Source organism: Schistocerca nitens, chromosome 9, assembly GCF_023898315.1.
Source record: "Schistocerca nitens isolate TAMUIC-IGC-003100 chromosome 9, iqSchNite1.1, whole genome shotgun sequence".
NCBI classification, from domain to species: Eukaryota; Metazoa; Arthropoda; class Insecta; order Orthoptera; family Acrididae; genus Schistocerca; species Schistocerca nitens.
This window is the reverse complement of record NC_064622.1, coordinates 279,127,730-279,148,551: the sequence shown is the minus strand read 5'-3', so window position 1 is coordinate 279,148,551 and position 20,822 is coordinate 279,127,730. Positions and strand designations below refer to the sequence as shown.

The 20,822-nt window shown below is 38.3% G+C and overlaps 1 protein-coding gene across 1 annotated transcript in view; it reads left to right on the top strand.

Annotated features, from left to right (window-relative positions):
* LOC126202934 (deoxyribose-phosphate aldolase) overlaps nucleotides 1-20,822 on the top strand; it is a 155,983-nt gene that overhangs the window by 1,995 nt on the left and 133,166 nt on the right. The window lies entirely within an intron of this gene.

Below are 20,822 nucleotides of genomic sequence, written 5' to 3'. Positions count from 1 at the left end.
TTAGTTGGAGAAATTTATGAACTGACGTTCTTCATCCTTTCCCTTTCTTGGTGGCGAGGCCAAGAATTAAAAGCTTCGTATTTAATCCTTGAAATTTGGGGCATGCAGTCATGCAAACTCCAGCTTTTACAGTGACATTTGAAGGACCTGTCTTCTGGCTGTCCGCAGAGTGAATGGCAGGAAAATACATGGGTAAAATATCTGAAAGAAATTGAGTTTGCATGACTATTCATCCCAAATTTTCATTTATTATTCATTATGTTGTGAAAGGCTTAAAATAAGCAACATTGTCTTTTTCTAACTTTTTACAGTAAATACAAATTTATTTTTGTATGTATTGCTTAGCTTTGCTACATCACAACTGGTGTCTGTTAACATGTCTTTCATAGCACTATCAGTAGACGTTTGCCTATTACATTTATATTTCTGTACTAGCAAAGTAGTTGACTACATAGGTATGTAAAATAACCTCAGATGCAAAAGATGCAACATTCCAAGATCTCACATTAAAGACCAAAGAGTTTCTTAGTAAGGCAAATGACTACACTTGTGTACATAGTAAAATACTGGTATGTAACAGTCCCACTGTCCTTCACCATGTGGATACCACACAAAGGACTGAGGCATACATAAATACCTCAGCTAATTGAAAGCATTGTGTACAGCATGTTTAATTCAGCAATGAAACAACTTGGTATGTAAATTACGCTTAATACTGTCTGTTTTGTTATGACTCTGCGAGCACCTTCTTGAAGTCTAAATCCAGATGATACTAGAAGGACCAATGTACAAAAACTCCCAGGTTTTATTGCGTCTAACACTCATTTGGGATGAATAACTTTTAAACAACATTAAGTCCCCATTTTAAAATTCAGAATCCCCCCCACCACCCCACCCCGTTTTTTTTCCCCAAGTCAAAATACTGCTTATTCTGAGCCAGATTGAGTTTCCACCTAAATGGGAAACAATGTATGAATATCCAGAAATTTTTCCGTTTCACTCCTGTTGACGATTATTATGTGATAGTGTAACTGACAGAAAGAGTTTACACTCAGCATGCTGTGAAATGTGCACTGTTGTGAGACTTCCTGGCAGATTAAATTTGTGTGCCAAATTGGAACTCGAAACTGGGGACTAGCTTTTTTCGGGCAATACTCTTAACCGAGTGAGCTATCTAGGTATGACTTGCAGCATGCCCTCATAGCTTGACTTCTCCCCATCTCTCTCTTGTTGTTGTTGCTGTCATCAGGATTTCCTTCCAGTGAGCTGGGTAGGAACTTGGTGAACGAAATGCCTCCATTGATTTCTGTCCTGGTATAGCTTTTCCCTCTCCACTACATCCCATGTTATTCCTCTCGTCTTGAGATCTTCCTTAACCTGGTCTGTCCATCTCTTTTTAGGCCACCCAATGCGTCTTCTCCCTGGCACCTCCATCTCCAAATACTGGTGTGGAGTTGGAGTCGGGTATATTTGCTTCACATGACCAAACCACACCAATCTCAAAGTGCTCATTCTCTCCTCTGTAGTCAATGTCACCTACAGGTATCTCCTTACATAATTATTCCTACTCTGTCTCTCCTAGGTTTTGGTAGAGCTGATCTAAGGAACTTCATTTCACATGCTTGTATTTGACTTTATTGTCTCTTATTTATGACACAGGCCTCTAGACTATACATCATGATCAGCAGGAGATAAGTTTTATACATGGTCTGTTTGGCTCTTAGAGGGACTTCCCTGTCCAAGGTTAGATTTTGTACCTGGTGGAAGAAGCTAGATCCTTTTGTTATTCTGTTTAAGACTTCTAACTTGGAACTTCCATCATGTGATATGATGCTACCCAGGTAATTGAAGCTTTTCACATATTCAACCTTCTCCCCCTCCAGAATGATGTTACAAGGTATGGGTGTCCTGCTCATCTTCATTGCCACTGTCTTGTTCCTACTCTCAGTTAACTTGACTTTTTAAAATGTTGTGTTCCAGTAATCTAGTCTCCTCTGAATTTCCATTTCCGTCTCTCCCCAAATGGCGATGTCATCAGCAAAAGCATTGAGATCTTCATTTTCTTCTTCCTTGATTTCTTTCATGATTGTGTCCATAAGTGTAATGAAGACTCCTACTTATACACTGTTCTCACAACCATTGTACAGCATCTGGACTTTTTTAATTAATGAATCAGGAACATTGTTTTCTCAAGCGTTCCCATATTTTATCCCTTGGTACACTGTCATATGCTTGTTACAAATGCACGAATACTACTATCAAGTCCTTTATTTTTTTCCAATACTTCTCCATTAACTGATGGAGGGAGAAAATGAGATATATTGTTCCCCTATTACTTCTGAACCCATGCTGCTGTTCCTCTAATTGCTGTTCTAGAATTTTCCGCAATCTATGACCTTTTCCATTTTCTTAAGGCAGTGTGATAACAGTGTGATTCTTCGGCAGTTGGTGCATTTCTTTCTGCTACCTTTCTTGAACAGTAGTATTATAATTCCTTTTTTCCATTCATCTGGCACTTTGTTTTCTTTCCATATCATCCCCAGCACCCACTGTAACCATTGTATTCCATGGATTTCTGTGGCTTTAATCATATCCACTGTCAGCTCATCTACTCCAGCCGCCTTCCCACTTTTCATCTGTCTCACGGAATTCTCAGTTTCTAACCAAGAGATTGGATCCTGCTCCTCCTCTAATTCAGTGACTTTGGTGTCACTTTGTTGTGAACCTTCCCCATTCAGTAAGATTTCAAAATAATTCTTCATCTCTTCTCTGATACCTTCCATGCCCCTGATAATATGCCAATCCTTTGATTCAATCACTTTTATGTCTTCTCCATCAGATCTTTTACTTTTCAATAACCCATATAGCAGTTTTTGGTTCCCTTTGCTATCCTACTCTAGTTTCTGGGTGAATATTTCCCAACTTTTCCCCTTTTCTTCTTTCACAATTCTCTTTGCTTGGAGTTTCTTTTGTCAGTAATCTTTCTCCACTGTTGTTACCTTGTGTTCATCTTTTGACACGAGCCCCTGGTTCTGATTTCTTTCTTCAAACTCCATATTTTTCTTTGCCATATTACATTTTTTTAATTGTGTCTTGTACCATATCATTCCACCAACTAGTTTCTTTGTCTTTCACTTTACTCTCTGTTTTGCTGCATATCTGCACAGCACTGTTAACTACTGATGTTTTAAATAGGTTCCACCCTTCCTCTACACTACTGCTTTCAGTTTGTGGCAATTTTTGTGCTACTAGATTTTGGAAACTTTTCGTATTTTCTTCTTCTTTCAACTTCCACTCCTTAATTTTTGGCATTCTTTGTACAGCATTCAAACTCTTCATCTTATAATTTAGATCAGCTACTAGTTACCTGTGGTTCCTGTCCAAGTACTCACTTGGTATGACTTTAGAGTCCCTTACTTTTCCTCCAGTTAATTTGTCTGTTAATATAGAGTCCATAACTGTCTTAGATTTGCCACCCCAGCCATATCTAATAATCTTATGGCTATCTTGTTTCTTGAAGAATGTATTCTTCACTAACAGATGATTCCTTATGCACAGATTTAGAATTTCTTCACCTTCAACATTTCGTCTTCCGTATCCAAAAGGGCCCATCACCACCTCATATCCATTTCTATCCATGCCAATCTGAGCATTCATATCCCCAATTATCATAATATTATCTTCTCTTACTTGGTCTTCCAGTTCTTCAAGGACTTTTGTTTTTTCTTCCTCACTGCACCCTTGCTGAGGTGCATACACTAGGAGTACAGCAAAACTATTCTTTTTAAAGTTCACTCTTGCTCTCTTTATCCTTTCACTTAACAAAGCTCATATCAGTAACTGGGTCAATGTCTTTGTGAAACACAAATCCCATTCCATTTTTTGCCTCTCTGTTGTGACCCTGCCAGTATAATTTGTACCCACCTCTCAGTAATTAAGAGTTTTTTCCCTTCCACGTGGTATCACTCAATCCAAGGATATGAATCTTTCTCCTCTTCATCATGTATCCAATCTCGTGAGTCTTTCCTGTCAAGGTTATTACATTTAATGTTCCCACTCTCAACTTGTTTTTGCATTTTTGTTGGGTTCTGAACTGTGCCCAAAATAGTTGTCTTTTTATGAAGGCTATACGTTCATTCATTACCCAGCTGCCCATAGGAGCTGGTCTAATACCCTGGGCAAGGATTTTGTTGCCAATTCCCAACACATAAACATGACAGCAGTATAATGCTAGTCAGCTCTCCCCAGTCATCTTAAGCATGCCTCTTCCACCTGATGCACAGCATAACCACAAGATTAGTTTACCACTTGGCTGTGGAAAATTAAAACCAATGATGACTTGCTGAGCCTATGTTCAGTCTACCATGACAGAGCTGTGGTAGTACACCTGTGAGAACAGTCGTGCTATGTTGCAGGTTTTGTACATCTATACTTGATTCTAAACACATCAGTAGCAAAAAAGAAAACATCATTTTCATGTGACATGTGTAAGCTGCCACAGAAATAACTGTGCCTGGTAGAGTAGACATTTGCATACTGCACAATAATATGACAAACTGCAGAGAAGGAGATTACCTTGGTGCACCCCTAAGCTGCTAAAAGTTAATTCCATCAGTCAATTTGAGGATTGTTTTGGGAGGTTTTCCACATTCATCTAGTCATATATTGGCCCTGAGAAATGCATTTAGTTCACCTTCTGTTGTGCCAATTGACACAAAAAATAGAAATCATGCAACTAATCGAAGTAATCCATTATGGGAACAGATGTGAAGTTTTTAAGCAAACAAAGTGTTATAGAAGAAATCACAGTTGAATAAGCCTCCTTAAAAGTTTATGCCGTTTCTCCAATGCAAGGGGTATTGGTGTAGCATTTTTGTTGACAGCCAGCAGGATTTTTGTTACCTTTCTGCTTAGCTTTTCTTTTTCAGATATTTGGTTTCAACCCAAGGGTGCATGGATAAATTATTTTTGTGTATATTTTCTTGCTTTATTTCATAGCTTGTTGGGTTTAATCATATGGGGGTGTATTTCCATGTAATTGAATCAAAAATTGCCATCCATATTCATATTAATACCATAAAAAGCTATACTTTGCATATACTATTGAAATATGCTTATTGTTTAGCTACCAAAGTAGTCTACCTTAAGAATACTAAATAGATAACTATCCATGTTTTGAGACAGAATATTGTCAAGAATACTGTCAAATAGTTCTTGTTATAGAGGTATTACATGTTTGCAAATTTGCTGAATCAGTTGCATCAAATCTAGTAAGCTTTAAATCATGTCCAGTCTTGGATGACCACACCATGATTATAAAGTAAGAATGTTCACCTCACTTTCATGGCAAAGGACCACATAAATTGCAACTACCTTTGAAGTCTTTGGTTGGCAATATTTGATACAGGCACCTCCTTTGTACATGCATCTTTGGAGGATGGTTAGTCAGTCTGAACATATTTAGGATTATTATACAAAATTTTATTTTGACTTATCAGCCACACCTTTCAAACACTTTCCCAGCTCCACTTCTTATATCTGTGCAGTGCCTATTATGACCTGTTTCAGCAGTATCACACCACCCTTTCCTCCTTTAGTGGTAAACCTAGCTATACAAGCCATCCAGGCAACCAATAAGAAAATGTTATTTGTGCGGTTGCTGGCTGCATCATGGATGGCAGAGGGTAGGTACACACATTCTTGTGCTTGAGTCTTCTTACAGAGCAGACACCTTTTACTTTTCAACAGACTGGATAGCTTAGGTCACCAGTCTCTGACTCTGTTCTACAGGACAGACTACCATATACCACAAATGTGAATGGATTCCTCCCACGCTTCCTATTTCTTTATTTTATTTGACCACCTGGCAGTCATCCTCTATACCACCTTCGGTGATCCATCTGTAGCCTGTACTTTCAGAATATAACCAAAATTCAGTCCATTTCACTCTCTCATCTCGATTAGTGACTTCCAATATCCATCCTTCAACATCCTAATCAGGGCACCACTAATGTTTCTTTACAAATAATTTTTGATTTTGACAGAACACTGAAGTCATAGATGGATTTTGCATCTTCCATGTTAAAAAGATCCCACATGAAATCTGCACCAAACCAGTGTTTCTTCATTCACTTCTACATCTATATTGATACTCTGCAAATCACAACCAAGTGCCTGGCAGAGGGTTCATTGAACCATCTTCACAATAACACACTATTATTCCAATCTCAAACAGTGCACAGAAAAAAATGAACACCTATATCTTTGCATGCAAGCTCTGATTTCTCTTATTTTATTATGATAATCATTTCTTCCTATGTAGGTTGGCACCAACAAAATATTTTCGCATTCGGAGGATTAAGATGGTGATGGAAATTTTGTGAGAAGATTCAGCCACAGCGAAAAATGCCTTTGTTTTAAAGATGTCCACCCCAAATCCTGTATCATGTCAGTTACACTCTGTCCCCTGTTCCTTCATAATACAAAAGGTGCTGATCTTCTTGAACTTTCTTGTTGTACTCTGTTAATCCTGTCTGGTAAGGATTCCATACCGCACAGCAGTACTCTGAAAGGGTATGGAGAAGTGTAATGTAGCCTGTCTCTTTAGTAGATCTGTCGAATCTTTCTAAGTTTTCTTCCAATAAAATTCAGTCTTTGGTTCAACTTCCTCACAACATTTTGTATGTGTTTTTTCCAATTTAAGTTGTTTGTAATTGTAATTCCTAGATATTACTTGAATTTACAACCTTTTGATTTGACTGACTTATCATGTAAACGAAGTTTAGCGAATGCCTTTTAGCACTCATGTGAATGACCTCACACTTTTAATTATTTAGGGTCATTTGCCAATTTTTGCACCATACAGATATCTTTCCTAGATCTGTTTGCAATTTGTTTTGATCCTGTAATGACTTTACTAGAAGATAAATGACAGCATCATCTGCAAATAACCTGACAGCTGCTCAGATTGTATCATATATCATTTATATGGGTAAGGAATAGTAGAAGGCCAGTAACACTATCTTAGGGAATACCAGAAATCACTTCTGTCTTATTCAATGACTTTTCCATCTTCTGCTTGTAATTCCATTCAGTATTATTTACTGTTCTGCTGAAAAACAGGACTCCATTTTCAAGGAAATAATGCATGTTGATTATTTCTTGATTGCTAATTTCTTAGCCGTTCTGTCATTTCTAACCACGCTGTGCCACACTCTTACAAGCAAACCAATTTTATCTATCTTTTTACGGTGGAAAGTCTCTGCCAGCTTTGGTATTTGCATAAAGTTCCTTTGATTATCTTAACAGCAGATCTATGATTGCATTTTGGCAACAGTTTATATGTACAATTTCAAAACTATATAAGTGAAACAACAAAGCGAGCCAATTCACTTGAGCATGTAGAAAATAACATCAGGGAAGTAAGTGGTCAGTAAAGAAACTAGAATGATGACTGGCCAGCTAGTAATGAAATTTCTTAAATGCTCAGACACTTACAAATGCCTCCTGTTCTACAACTGAGTGCACTCTTTCACAAGTGTATACTGCCTCGCCCTAACAAATCCAATCACATAAGCACTTACTTTTCTGTTGCCCAACCACTGCTGACGTAAGCTGGCTCCCAAAGCAACATTTGAAGCATATATTGTTTCGCTAAAATCATTCACATGGCAGGGTTAATATACTTTTTTTTGACTTAACAAGCTTTGTTTTAATTCTAACCTAGGCAACATTGTACCAGTCAGTCCAAGACCAAAGACCACTACATGGTTTTCTTCAACATTAATGTGCTCCACTGTTTAACACTTAACTTGAAGCGCACTGCTTACAAAAACTACGTGGGCTCAGGAAGGACTTTAGCTGCCACTTAGTTAAAACACGATGAACTTTTTACGTCACTAATCATACCTTTTTTTTTCCGCCCTTCGTTAATGGTCTAGAATATAGGTGATTAATATGGATGAAAATTTTTTCAGAACATATTATGATAGAAGTAATAAATAATTCACATAACAATATGAATTAGGATAGACTGTTACTTGCCCGTAGAGGAGGCACTGAACAGCAGACAGTGACATTCAAAAGTAGTGTGTTGGACATTTCTGAGCTGTTGGACAGCCCTTCATCAGATGAAAGTAAAATAAAAGAAACACACTCACACATGACCACTGTCATCTCCTGGTACTGTGGCCCCACTGGTGTGACTATCAATGGCTGGGAAGGGTACTGGGAGTTCACAGAAGTGGTGTGTGGTGGGGAGAAGTGGCAAAGCAAGGGTGGGGGAAAATACTGTAGTGCAATGCTGACTGTGGAAGCATGCAGGGGTGTGATGGGGAACAAGATGGTGAGCTCTGCCAGGAGCAGCATTGGGAGAGCTGTGCTGGGAGTGAGGTTGTGGTGAGGGGGGGGGGGGGGGGACAGAGAAAGGGAAAGGACTATGCAGGTGAGCCGGGGTTGTGAGGGTGAGGTTGGGGTCAGAGAAGGGAAGGGGATAGAGCCAGGGTCTGGTGCATTTCAAAAAAGTTAGTTGTGAGGACACTAATGGCCATTAAAGTCAAACACAATGTGTTTGGCTGCATGCCGGTGGCTATTTGCTGATGGCAGTTTGTGCAAACAGACAGTAGTTGGAGCTGAGTTGACAGACTAAGTGGCTGCTTTCACAGGTGGTCTTGTTTTTGATGGGATGGGAAGTGCCTGTGACACGACTGCAGTAGGTGGTAGTGGGAGGATGCATGGGACAGGTATTGCGACCAGGTCTTCTACAGGGTTATGAGCCTGTAACTTGTGGTCTAGTGGTTTGTGTCACTGCCTCTACATTGCAAGGTTCTGGGTTCAATTCTCAGCTGGGTTGGAGATTTTCTTTGTTCAGGGGCTGGATGTTTATGCTATCCTAATCATTTTATTTCATCTTCACACAAAGATGCACATGTCACATAAGTTACACCATATAGAAAACCAGGAAACCAAACAGCTCCAGGGGTGTATGATGCCATGTGTCTGTTACATATTTGCGAGCGTGTGGGGGAAGGATTTGGTGGCAGGGATGGAATAGTAATGAACAATGATATTGCATAGGTTGGTGGTGAAATACTGCACTACTGAATAAAGCCGTGTATTGGATTCTACAATATTGTATACTGATATAACTACAACACAAATTTGCATGCTCATGTGTTGGCAAATGAAACCCATAAATAAAGAAGTATGCATGAAAACACTATCCTTGATACTTCTGCTTACATAATTTTGTAATGTAGTCCAGTACCCAATACACAGTCATTGTTGAATGACTGTAAAGGGATATAGACTTGGATGACATAGACAGAATTTCTAGTTGGGGTAATGAATGACAGCTTGCTCTAAATATGTAAAAATGTAAGTTAATGCTGTTAATCCTGTAATGTTAAGTTAATCCTGTAATGTTAGAAAACGGCATTATTAATGTGTTCCTTGACATGGTCACAATAATTAAATATCTTGCTGTAATGTTGCAGTGTGATATGAAATGGAATGAGCATGTCAGACTGGTAGTCAGGAAGGCAAAATCTTGACTTTGTTTTATTGGGAGAATTTTGGGAAAGTGTAGGTTATCTATAAGGGAGACTGCATATGGAATACTAGTGTGGCCCTTTCTTGAGTACTGCTAGAGTGTACCTGATGCCCACCAGGTTGGACTGAAGGAAGACATTGAAGCAATTCAGTGGCATACTGCTAGGTTTGTTACCGATAGGTTGGTCAGCAGAAAAGTATTTCAGAAATGCTTTGTGAACTCAAATGGGAATCCCTGGAGGGAAGACTATGCCCTTCTCATGAAGCACTATTTTGGAAATTTAGAGAACACGCAGCTGAATGCAGATCACTTCTTTGCTGCCAATGTACATTTCACTTGAGGACAAGAACGTAAGATGAGAGAAATTAGGGCTCCTGTGGAGGATTATAGACAGTAATTTTTCCTTTGCTCTATTTGCGTGTAGAACAGGAAAGGCGATGACAAGTAACAGTATGTGGTACCCTCCACAATGCACCATACAGTGACTTGCAGACATTGTACGTAGATGCAGACATATTCTCAGGGACTGATAATTAATGTAAAGTTTCTGATGATCAGTAATTACAACTACATTTGTGACATCTGCATATCTGAGGATAATATCTTGAGAAGCAATTTAACTGTAGCTAATACTTGATACACTTTGACAGTGATCACATCTTATGTAAAAAAATAAGTCAACCAACTATTAAAGAAAACAAATTGATATATAAGCTGATGAAACAACTTCAAAAGTTACGTATTTATAAAAAAAGCTATTACATTTTGATTTTTCATATCTATTGATATCATCATAGGATGTGGTAAACACTATATATTTTAGATCATGTCAAAACTATTGAATTGGGATAAAATGCAAGTATTAGTTATGTAAAGTACACCTCGAGTCAAGATACTCACAAATCACACAGATATTGATATTAACATCATATTTCGATTTTTGTAACATTGAAACAATACCTTAATTAAAAGATGAAAAATCATCTTCCGAGGAAAATTGACATTAAATTCTAATTTATTCTCTATTAGTGTCAACAACCTCCACTGATAGAAAGTTTCCAGACTTGTTGAGAACAGTGACACTAAATTATATTACTGCAGAGTGTTCATTACAAAGAAGTGGAATTGTTACATTAAATTTACCAACACCTGGTTGATATTTAACAGTAATTTGAACAGTTATTAGTGACCTGCATAAAGAAGTTAATATGAAAGAATTGTTTGACTTTGGTCAAATATAATGTTTGTCACAGAAACCGAGGAGGGTGTTGCTAATGAGATATGTTAGGAGACAGATGTCTTGTGTAAGTTCTTTTCACGTTAAAGTGTTGTGCAACTTTAGAGCTTATGCTGCAACTTTAATGGCCTTGGTCTTTTTTATATAAGGGGTGGGGGATGGATGAGAGGTAGAGGAAGGGGCGGGGGGGGGGGGGGGGGGGAGAGAGAGAGAGAGAGAGAGAGAGAGAGAGAGAGAGAGAGAGAGAGAGAGAGAAGCCTCAATAAATCATGAAGATTACTTAAACTGATGGTCATCTCATAATTTATTGCAGTTAATGATACCCATTATGCAAGCTACTGCAAAGCTGAAACTGTGAACCTAGAGATGTGATAACTATGCAGTTTTTATTTCTGCAAAATTATCGAGAACAAAGCTGTGTGTTTTATACAACCTCATTTTCTTGAACAGAAGCTGAGTTTGTCGTGCTGAACTTACATCAGGTATGATGGCACATGCTAATGCTAGATGAGAATTCGAGGAGTGGCCACAAGGTGCACACCACACGTGCGATTTCTGCACATGAGTACATCTGATAGCAGCATTTCGATTGTAACTTAGTTTGCCCTTTAACATTGTGTAGGTTGCTTTCTGAGGTGCAATATAAAGTTTATATAGTTTACACCATGTTCAGCAAAAACTTTCATGTTTGTTTTTAGTTGTAGTCTGCTAATACTTTGGCTACAGTATTGCCAAGTATTCTTTCTTGTTGGGAGGCCTGGTAAGGAGTGCATTCAGCTTTGTGACATCAACTGAGAACTATTTGTCTAGTAGTACCATACAAAGTTACACCCAGTGCTTTGAGTTATTATTGTTGGCTGTTGTAAAGAGGTTTCAGATTGATGTCCCAGGATGGAGGCTCAAGGTGTGCATTCTTTAGTGACTGCTTTTGTCAGATTGCTATTGCTACATGGCAGAGTAACTGCTCTATGTGCACAGTAGTCTGGACCCAGACACTTAAGATGACTCAGTTCACAAATGAAGCAAGCCACCAAGAGTTTGAAAGGCACCAGGTATATTGTTCACAACTGCAACAACACATTGGGCTCTAAAATGTGATTAGTTGCATCTTCAGTGCATTTCCAATTTTTAAAGCCACATGGAGTATTATCCATTCCATATGAAGCTTTGTAATTAGCACATTTTCAAACATTTCACAAGAACATTTATATCACAAAGAATATGTAGGATTTTGGCTGGGTAGGCTCTTTATTGTCCCCCATTTTGAAGATTATTACACCTGCAGATTCCAAAATGCTTGTTAACTTCCTTGCATAATACTCTAATTGTATATCCTGTTGCAAATGAGAGTGATGGCAGTTCCCAAGTATTTCAATTTCTAGACCACTCATTAGTTACTACATCGTGGCTAATTATATGTAGGCTGAGCTGGTGGCTAGCATATTATGAATGTGATGAAGCCTAGATAGCTATTCCAAGTAAATGGGATATAAGATGTCATCTCTCTCTCTCTCTCTCTCTCTCTCTCTCTCTCTCTCTCTCTCTCTCTCTCCCCGTCCTGATCTGACTGGTAGTGGCATAGTGGCCCGTACCTGGAATAGTGCATCAGACAAGCAGCCCTTGTTGATCACATCAAACAGAACCATCACGAATTATTTCCTGGAATCTGGACTACAAGCAAAGATGCTGCTATCCTGACTTCCTCTCACAGCTCATCACAATGCTACCCAGCTCTGACAACAAGAGTAGAGACTCAAGTGCAAAACAAAAATAAATACCATTGTCATTTAGGATGATATAGTCTAAAATGACAGTACATCTCTGGTACTCATTGGGAAAAATACTGAACAATGCAATATATCAAGAACGTCGTCCATTCCATTTTATCATTGTTCTATAATGGGTAGTAGAGTGTTCTTTCAACAAGAATGTGTTCTTTCTTACATTTCTTGCGTTACCCAATCCACCCACTACCATGTTCACAATCTTTCCTGTGCAGTACGATCAAGGGTCCTCTGCCACTAAGCATGTAGTGGGGTTGGAGAAGTGATGTCTGATCTGGCCTGCATTACTGCTAGTATTCCTAGGCCATTTTGCCAGTAGTGTGACACACATGACTTTTGACACCCTTATGATCATGTGCACACATGATACCTGGACAGCATTGTTGCCAGAGGCAGCTATACAAACTATTGAAATTGTTGTGCAAGACAGATTGCCCAATGACAATTCTCTTTTGGTTAAGAGGCTAAACTGGGAGAAGGAACAGGGTTTAAATCCAGTCCGAGCCTGTGTTTTGTCTTCATTGATTTAGTTATTGTTGGAACATTAGAGTGCAATCTTCCTAACAGTTTAATTGCTTTTGGGATTTATTTAAAGTGAAATTTGCAGACACTACGTAAATACTCACTGATGATGGTCCAGAAAGGCAGAACATAATTAAGTACAAATAAAAGAAAATAGAGACATGGAAGTAAAAAAGGAGAAAGAGCTACACCACTTAAAATCTTATGTAATTTTAAGCAAGGCAGAACTGTCTCCAATCACTAGCTACATATTAAACAGAAATCAATAGTCTTGGTCAAAAATAGTAAATTAAATATGCTAGTTTTCAGAGGAGTTCAACAGGGCTCAGTTCTTAGACCATTTCTGTTCTTGCTGCGGGGCAGGGTTTTGTTGTCTGTGCAGGCTGCACATTAAAACTCACCTACCTCAGAACAACATCTGCTCAATGCCCCTTCACTCGACAACTTAGATACTTGCAAAATGATGTAAAGCAGCGTTGATAAAAAAACACCATCTAACATCTACAATTACTGAGGCCATGCAACTCTAGTAATGAAAGAAAGATCTGTAGAAAAACTGTCATTCAATTTTATTGGGCAGTAAGAAAATGGATTAACTTCTGGAAAATAATGTCCAAAATTTCCACACAAAAAATGTTTGTATTGTCCTTATAGCCGAAGAAACGGTACTGTTCAGTCCACATTTAAACTACTGGCTATTTTCTTCCAGTTCACAATTCACTCACACATTTCATATGCACAGCAGCCAAAGACCTGTCCAGACCCAACCCGAACTAAACAATGTTTTCACAGTCAATAATTTCACCACTAATTTGAGTTATTACGTTCAGTCCTTCTTGTGGATTTCTAAAAAAGAAATTGCTCACCAAAAATGCTCAGTGGATGCTATGAAGATCAAATTTTCACACACAAATATGTTTCCAACGAAACAATTCCAAAACTTCCAAACTCCACAAAACTGTCCGTAAATGCGACTGTTATTATGGCCATGCAATCTGGACGTGAGAAGGAAATATTTCTTCAATTTACGCATTATTTTGACTCGCACTAGTAACATGACCGTCCGCGTTCAAAGCTAGTGAGCGAATCATCTTCTTGCAGACTCACTCCCAGTATAACTATCAGGTAACTAGCGGGAACCATCTCAGTTCTGATTGGCTGATCATACTTGCTGCCAATCAGAATGCTCGCTCATGATCATACTCACACCAAAACTGGTGTGCACCAATCGTTATACACAGATGAATTTATGTCATTCTGACATACAAATATTAAAGTAATGTTTAATAAACAAAAACAAAAGGCAGTAATTTTGGAAATATTCTTTAGATACAGATTTTACTTCAGCTGACTTTCTGGCTGCTCTGTTACGATAGCAATCACACCTAGATATACGTCATTATTTTTCCCATGACAGGCTTATGTAACTCTTGCAGGTTACTTAAGACAGTATATAATGCAACATATCAATCTGACGAATGTCCAACATACACACTCTCATTTACTCACATTTATTCCCACAACAATATTAGACACAATAATTTTGTCTGATTTTTATATTACGAAAACGAAAAATAATTAAAGTTATAATATGAAAATCCCAATTAATTAATTCTGCACACTGAGTGTTCTGTTTATGTTTTCGAATTATACCAAAAGTTAAACTATTATATTTTCAAACTGAATTTAGTTCCCTAAGTGGCAATTTTTTACTTTTTTTTAGTAATTTTTTTCCCTCCGAAACTATGATAGTTACAATGTTGAAATTTTTATACAATCTTCTCCTGAATAACAAAAGGTAGTGCACCCATTTTGAAAATGATTGAATAATGTTTAATATCATTTATTTAGGCTCATAGGTGGCATGAACATACAGTCGCTCGAAGTGACACAGGAGCCGTTCTCACGCTGCAATAACAGCAGGTGTATATGACTCATAGGTAGGACACAACTTGTGGTCTCCTTCACAGCCTCTGGCTACAATACTGCAGGCTGTACTGCAATGTAGTTTACTGCAATAATTGTTATCATGTATTAACTCGCAACATCACACACCCCTTAAGAACCTAAAATTTCTCCTGAGCATATTTTATGGCTCTTATTAGAAACAAAATCTGAATCTTTAACTATCACGTCACTGTTAATCAAACTTTGTTATCCTCAGTTAACCAAATATATCAACTTTATGACAGTATTATATACAATTACATTGAATATCAAAGGCTAGGACTGAATAGCGTACAGTCAAATTAATTTACAGAAAATTTACATCTTTCTCCAAATCACATTTTTCTCAAAATTAAATTAGCAAAATATTTACATTGAACTTTTCTTGAAATTACAATCTTCTCTGAACAAAAGTTCTTAATCTTTCACTTTGACTTTAAGCAAAAATAGTTATTTTATTATGTTGCTTATCAGCTTTCAAAAATTTACTAAAATACAATTTAGGCACTGTGTAGGGTGTCCTTTCCTGAAACTTTACAGAATATATTCACATCGATATGGGGGTCATCTTTTTTTTACCTAACATTTCTCTGACAACACATTGGGGTTCTGATAACTGTCTCCAATGAATAAAATGGGTTCAGACCATTTCTAATCAACACTTACATATGGATCACATCATGGCTTGTCACTGGACTGCATAATTCCAGCTCTTAGTTACAGATTGGAGTTCTCTCTCTGTCTTGTATCGGGTTCTGTACAGTTTTTCCATACCTGCAAAAAACAGTATGTCTAAGTATCCATGCTCAATATCTACATCCTATCCTAACACACACATATATACTTTGCAGGAATTGCTGCTCTCAAATTCAAAAGCAAAGAACTCCATAAAATTTTTTTGAAAACTTAACTGTTCTTTTTAAATTTACTTCTCTCATTTACACAAAGCTTTTTTATCAGACTAATTCATAGTTCATCAGAACTCAACATCTTATATACAGTAGTTAAATTCAATATTAATCATCTCAGTAAGAAGTGAATTAACTGTCCCTCAAAAAATCAACCGTACCTAGTATTGGCACTACTACTGAAATCTTTTTCCAAAATCTGTTTTAACCATTAAGCAAGTTACCGTTACAAATTCTGCTGACTCCCAAAAAACACTCTTTCTTAACTCTCTTTCAGGAAACCAAATTTACTGCTTGCCTTCTCACAAATAAGCTATTGTACACAAAGAACAAAATACATCATCATAAAATATCCTGCAAATTTATCTCTGCCACCATCTGTGGCACTGAAAAACATCATTACACATTACATAAAGAAATACAAAATTACTGAACACTGAAAATCATTCAGTCCACCTTGTGCAGTCCTGCAGCTCCTTCTATATATATCTTACAAAAAGAGAAAAACAATTTTATAAAATCACTGAAGTATTACTCACATCTTACATAATACTATTTACAAAGAACATCTATTATATAGAAAAGGCCTCATAAAAATCTCTGATAAATATCCTAGCCATCCTCTGTGGCTGTAGCAAAGTCCTCACATTTATCATATATACAAAATTTACTATATTGTGGTAACAGGCTGAATATCCTTTATGATGCCAGCTTCTGTGGCTCTCAGCAATACATCTTAGACACACCTTTTATAAAGTATATCAATTATTGACGAATACTGCCAAGAGTCCTTGTATAAGAAATTTGAACATAACTCATGCCACCTCTTTGGCTCTGTACTTCTTGTACACAATATTCAAGAAAATACAAAAAGTCCTTGTAGTAAAGTATTGAAACTGCTTCATCATCTCATGATCAAATTACAACATATATATACTAGATACAAAAAGGTCCTTATAGATAATCATTAAGCACAACTTATGCCAACTTGTGTGGCTCTCAAACCCATATTGTACACTACTTTCAAGAAAACATACATTACTGAAAATATTAAATACTTCAGTCCACCTCTCTGTGGCTTTCAAGTCATCTCAAATACAAAACTTCTTTTTACCCTTTTAGGCAGGCAATCCTCTTTTGTCTCTGAACACATTACCTTCACAATAAAATTTCTGCCAGTTACATAAAACTTCGGGAAAAATTAGACATATTAATCTCACCTCTGTGGCTTCGAAACACATCACATTTTAGACTTTACTTCCTTGAATAGGCCCTCTCTTGCCTTAAACACATTTCTTACACTGCAACGTCTTTACAGGTTACAAAAACTTTGGTATTACTCTTCATATTACTGTATAGCCACCTTAAAGCAATCATTTGTCATGAATTTGCAATTCTCTTTCATCTGCTGAGACACTTCTTAGTTTCTACTGGGACACTAGCTCTCCATATACTTTATATTACTCTAGTACACTATTTACTGACAGGGAAGAAGGAAAGACGATAGTCAAAGTTCTGAGTGAAGAAGAGGAAGATTGAGAATATGAAAAGAAAAGGAAATAGTATTTGTCAATAACTCGAGTACCTAGTGTTCGTCAAACACTTGGCATTGCATAGAGTGCAACACCATTTGAGACTTCTTAATTACTGTTATTGATTGATTCTTCGGTATGTACCTTTTTAAATCAATAATGTTTCTTAAACCCAGTAATTTTTGTGACTTTACATACTCTGGTCTGTAAACATTGGCATGAGGTTTGGCTACAATCCTAAAAGGTCCCACATATTCATCAATAAACTTTTTCATCTCAACCAGAAGCTTATTTGATTTCTTTGTTTTTCGGTATCTAATTACTACTATAATCAAGAGTGACAGAACAAAAAGCATGGAACATGGAAAAGCATATAAAATTCACTCACCAAAGAATGAAAAACATGCAGAAAAATCAAAAGAACATACAAAAACGCAGTGCCCCTGGTGATTGGTGCGGAAGCTGCTTGACAGCTGTGATTCAGTTGTCACCACGCACATTCGATACTGCAGCACAGAATACAAATAAGGTCTTCAGTTGGTGTGAATCTTGACTGTTGGCCATGACAATGTCACACATGTGTAGTAGATGCTACAATATCATGGAGTAACTAACTTCTGTAGTCATATTTAGCTCTTTTCTAAATTCATGCTGAGACCATAAGCAGTTTGTATTGTGTGAAGAAGCTATGATGGCATAAGAGTTTCAGATGTGTTACTGAAGATTGGAATTGATGTTATTGGTCTGTAGTTTGACACATCTTCCTTCCATCCCCTTGTACAGGAGGATATATGTGTCCTCTAACACAGCAGTTAACTGCGTAAGTAAGAGTATTTGAGATTCCTTTTAAGTACACCTTTGTAGCCACAGTGGATATGCCATCCAGAAGTATATACACTAGTGACTGAAAGTATCTGGACAACTGGCTGAAACTGACTTAAAAGTTTGTGGCACCCTCCACTGGTAATGCTGGAATTCAATAAGGTGTTGGCCCACCCATAGCCTTGATGAGGGGCTCCAGTCTCACAGGTGTACGTTCAATCAGGTGCTGGAAGGATTCTTGGAGAATGGCAGCCTATTCTTCATGGAGTGCTGCTCTGAGGAGAGGTATCGATGTCAGCCAGTGAGGCGTGGTACGAAGTCAGCATTCCAAAACATCCCAAAGGTGTTCAATAGGATTCAGGTCAGGACTCTGTACAGGGCTGTCCACTACTGTTGTGTAACCACTCCACCATAGGCCGTGAATTGTGAACAGGTCGTGTTGAAAGATACAATCGCATCCCCAAATTGCTCTTCAACAGTAGGAAGCAAAAAGGTGCGTAAAACATCAGTGTAGGTCTGTGCTGTGATACTGCCATGCAAAATAACAAGGGGTGCAAGCCCCCTCTATGAAAAACATGACCACACCATAAGACCACCGCCTCTGAATTTTACTGTTGGCACTACACACTCTGGCAGATGACATCCACTGGGCATTCGCCATACCCACACCCTGCCATTGGATTGTCACATTATGTACCATGGTTTGTCACTCCACGCAACATTTTTCCACTGTTTAATCATCCAATGTTTATGCTCCTTACACCAAGTGAAGTGTCGATTGGCATTTACCGGCATGATGTGTGGCTTATGAGCAACTGCTTGGGTATGAAATCCAAGTTTTCTCACCCCCCACCTACTGTCATAGTACTTGCAGTGGACACTGATGCAGTTTGGAATTCCTGTGTGATAATCTGGATAGATGTCTGCCTATTACACATTACGACCCTCTTCAACTGTTGGCAGTCTCTGTCAGTCGAAAGATGAGGTCGGCCTGTACACTTTTGTGCTGTACATGTCCCTTCACGTTTCCACTTCACTATCACTTTGGAAACAGTGGACCTAGGGGTGTTTAGGAGTACAGATGTATGACACAAGTGATACCCAATCATCTGACCACATTTGAAGTCCTTGAGTTCCACAGAGTGCCCCATTCTGCTCTCTCACGATGTCTACTGACTACTGAGGTTGCTGATACAGAGTACCTGGCAGTAGGTGGTAGCAAAATACACCTAATATGAAAAACATATGTTTTTGGGGGTGTGTGGATGCTTATGATCATATATATATATAGAGGGAAACATTCCACGTAGGAAAAATATATCTAAAAACAAAGATGTGTGACTTACCGAACGAAAGTGCTGGCAGGTCGATAGACACACAAACACACACACACACAATTCAAGCTTTCGCAACAAACTGTTGCCTCATCAGGAAAGGGGGAAGGAGAGGGAAAGACGAAAGGATGTGGGTTTTACGGGAGAGGGTAAGGAGTCATTCCAATCCCGGGAGCGGAAAGACTTACCTTAGGGGGAAAAAAGGACGGGTATACAGTCGCGCGCGCGCCCACACACACACACACACACACACACACACACACACACACACACACACACACACACATCCATCCACACATATACAGACACAAGCAGACATATTTAAAGACAAAGAGTTTGGGCTTTAAATATGTGGCTTTAAATATATGTGTGGATGGATATGTGTGTGTGTGCGAGTGTATACCCGTCCTTTTTTCCCCTAAGGTAAGTCTGTCCGCTCCCGGGATTGGAATGACTCCTTACCCTCTCCCTTAAAACCCACATCCTTTCGTCTTTCCCTCTCCTTCCCTCCTTCCCTCTTTCCTGATGAGGCAACAGTTTGTTGCGAAAGCTTGAATTTTGTGTGTATGTTTGTGTTCGTTTGTGTGTCTGTCGACCTGCCAGCACTTTCATTTGGTAAGTCACATCATCTTTGTTTTTAGATATATTTTTCCTACGTGAAAGTTTCAAGCTTTCGCAACAAACTGTTGCCTCATCAGGAAAGAGGGAAGGAGAGGGAAAGACGAAAGGATGTGGGTTTTAAGGGAGAGGGTAAGGAGTCATTCCAATCCCGGGAGCGAAAAGACTTACCTTAGGGGGGAAAAAAGGACGGGTATACACTCGCACACACACACATATCCATCCACACATATACAGACACAGAGAGAGAGAGAGAGAGAGAGAGAGAGAGAGATACATTGGCTGTTGCCTAGCATACTTCCTACTCATTCATTGCCATAAATAAAAACAAAGTACATTTTGTGGGTGACACAGGGTCTTGACCTGTGCATCTGTAATATGAATTGGTTGGACAGTAGAGGAAGTGAAATAGTGCCTGGGTTTTTCTCACTGTTACCATTATGTATAACATTGAATGGTTCTGTAGCCAACTTCTGTGGATCCTATGATTTTCATCAGTTAGCTCCCATGATGCTTTACTTATATTATTGGCACTGATCTGTTTCTTTGCTGTTAGTCTACTTCCTAA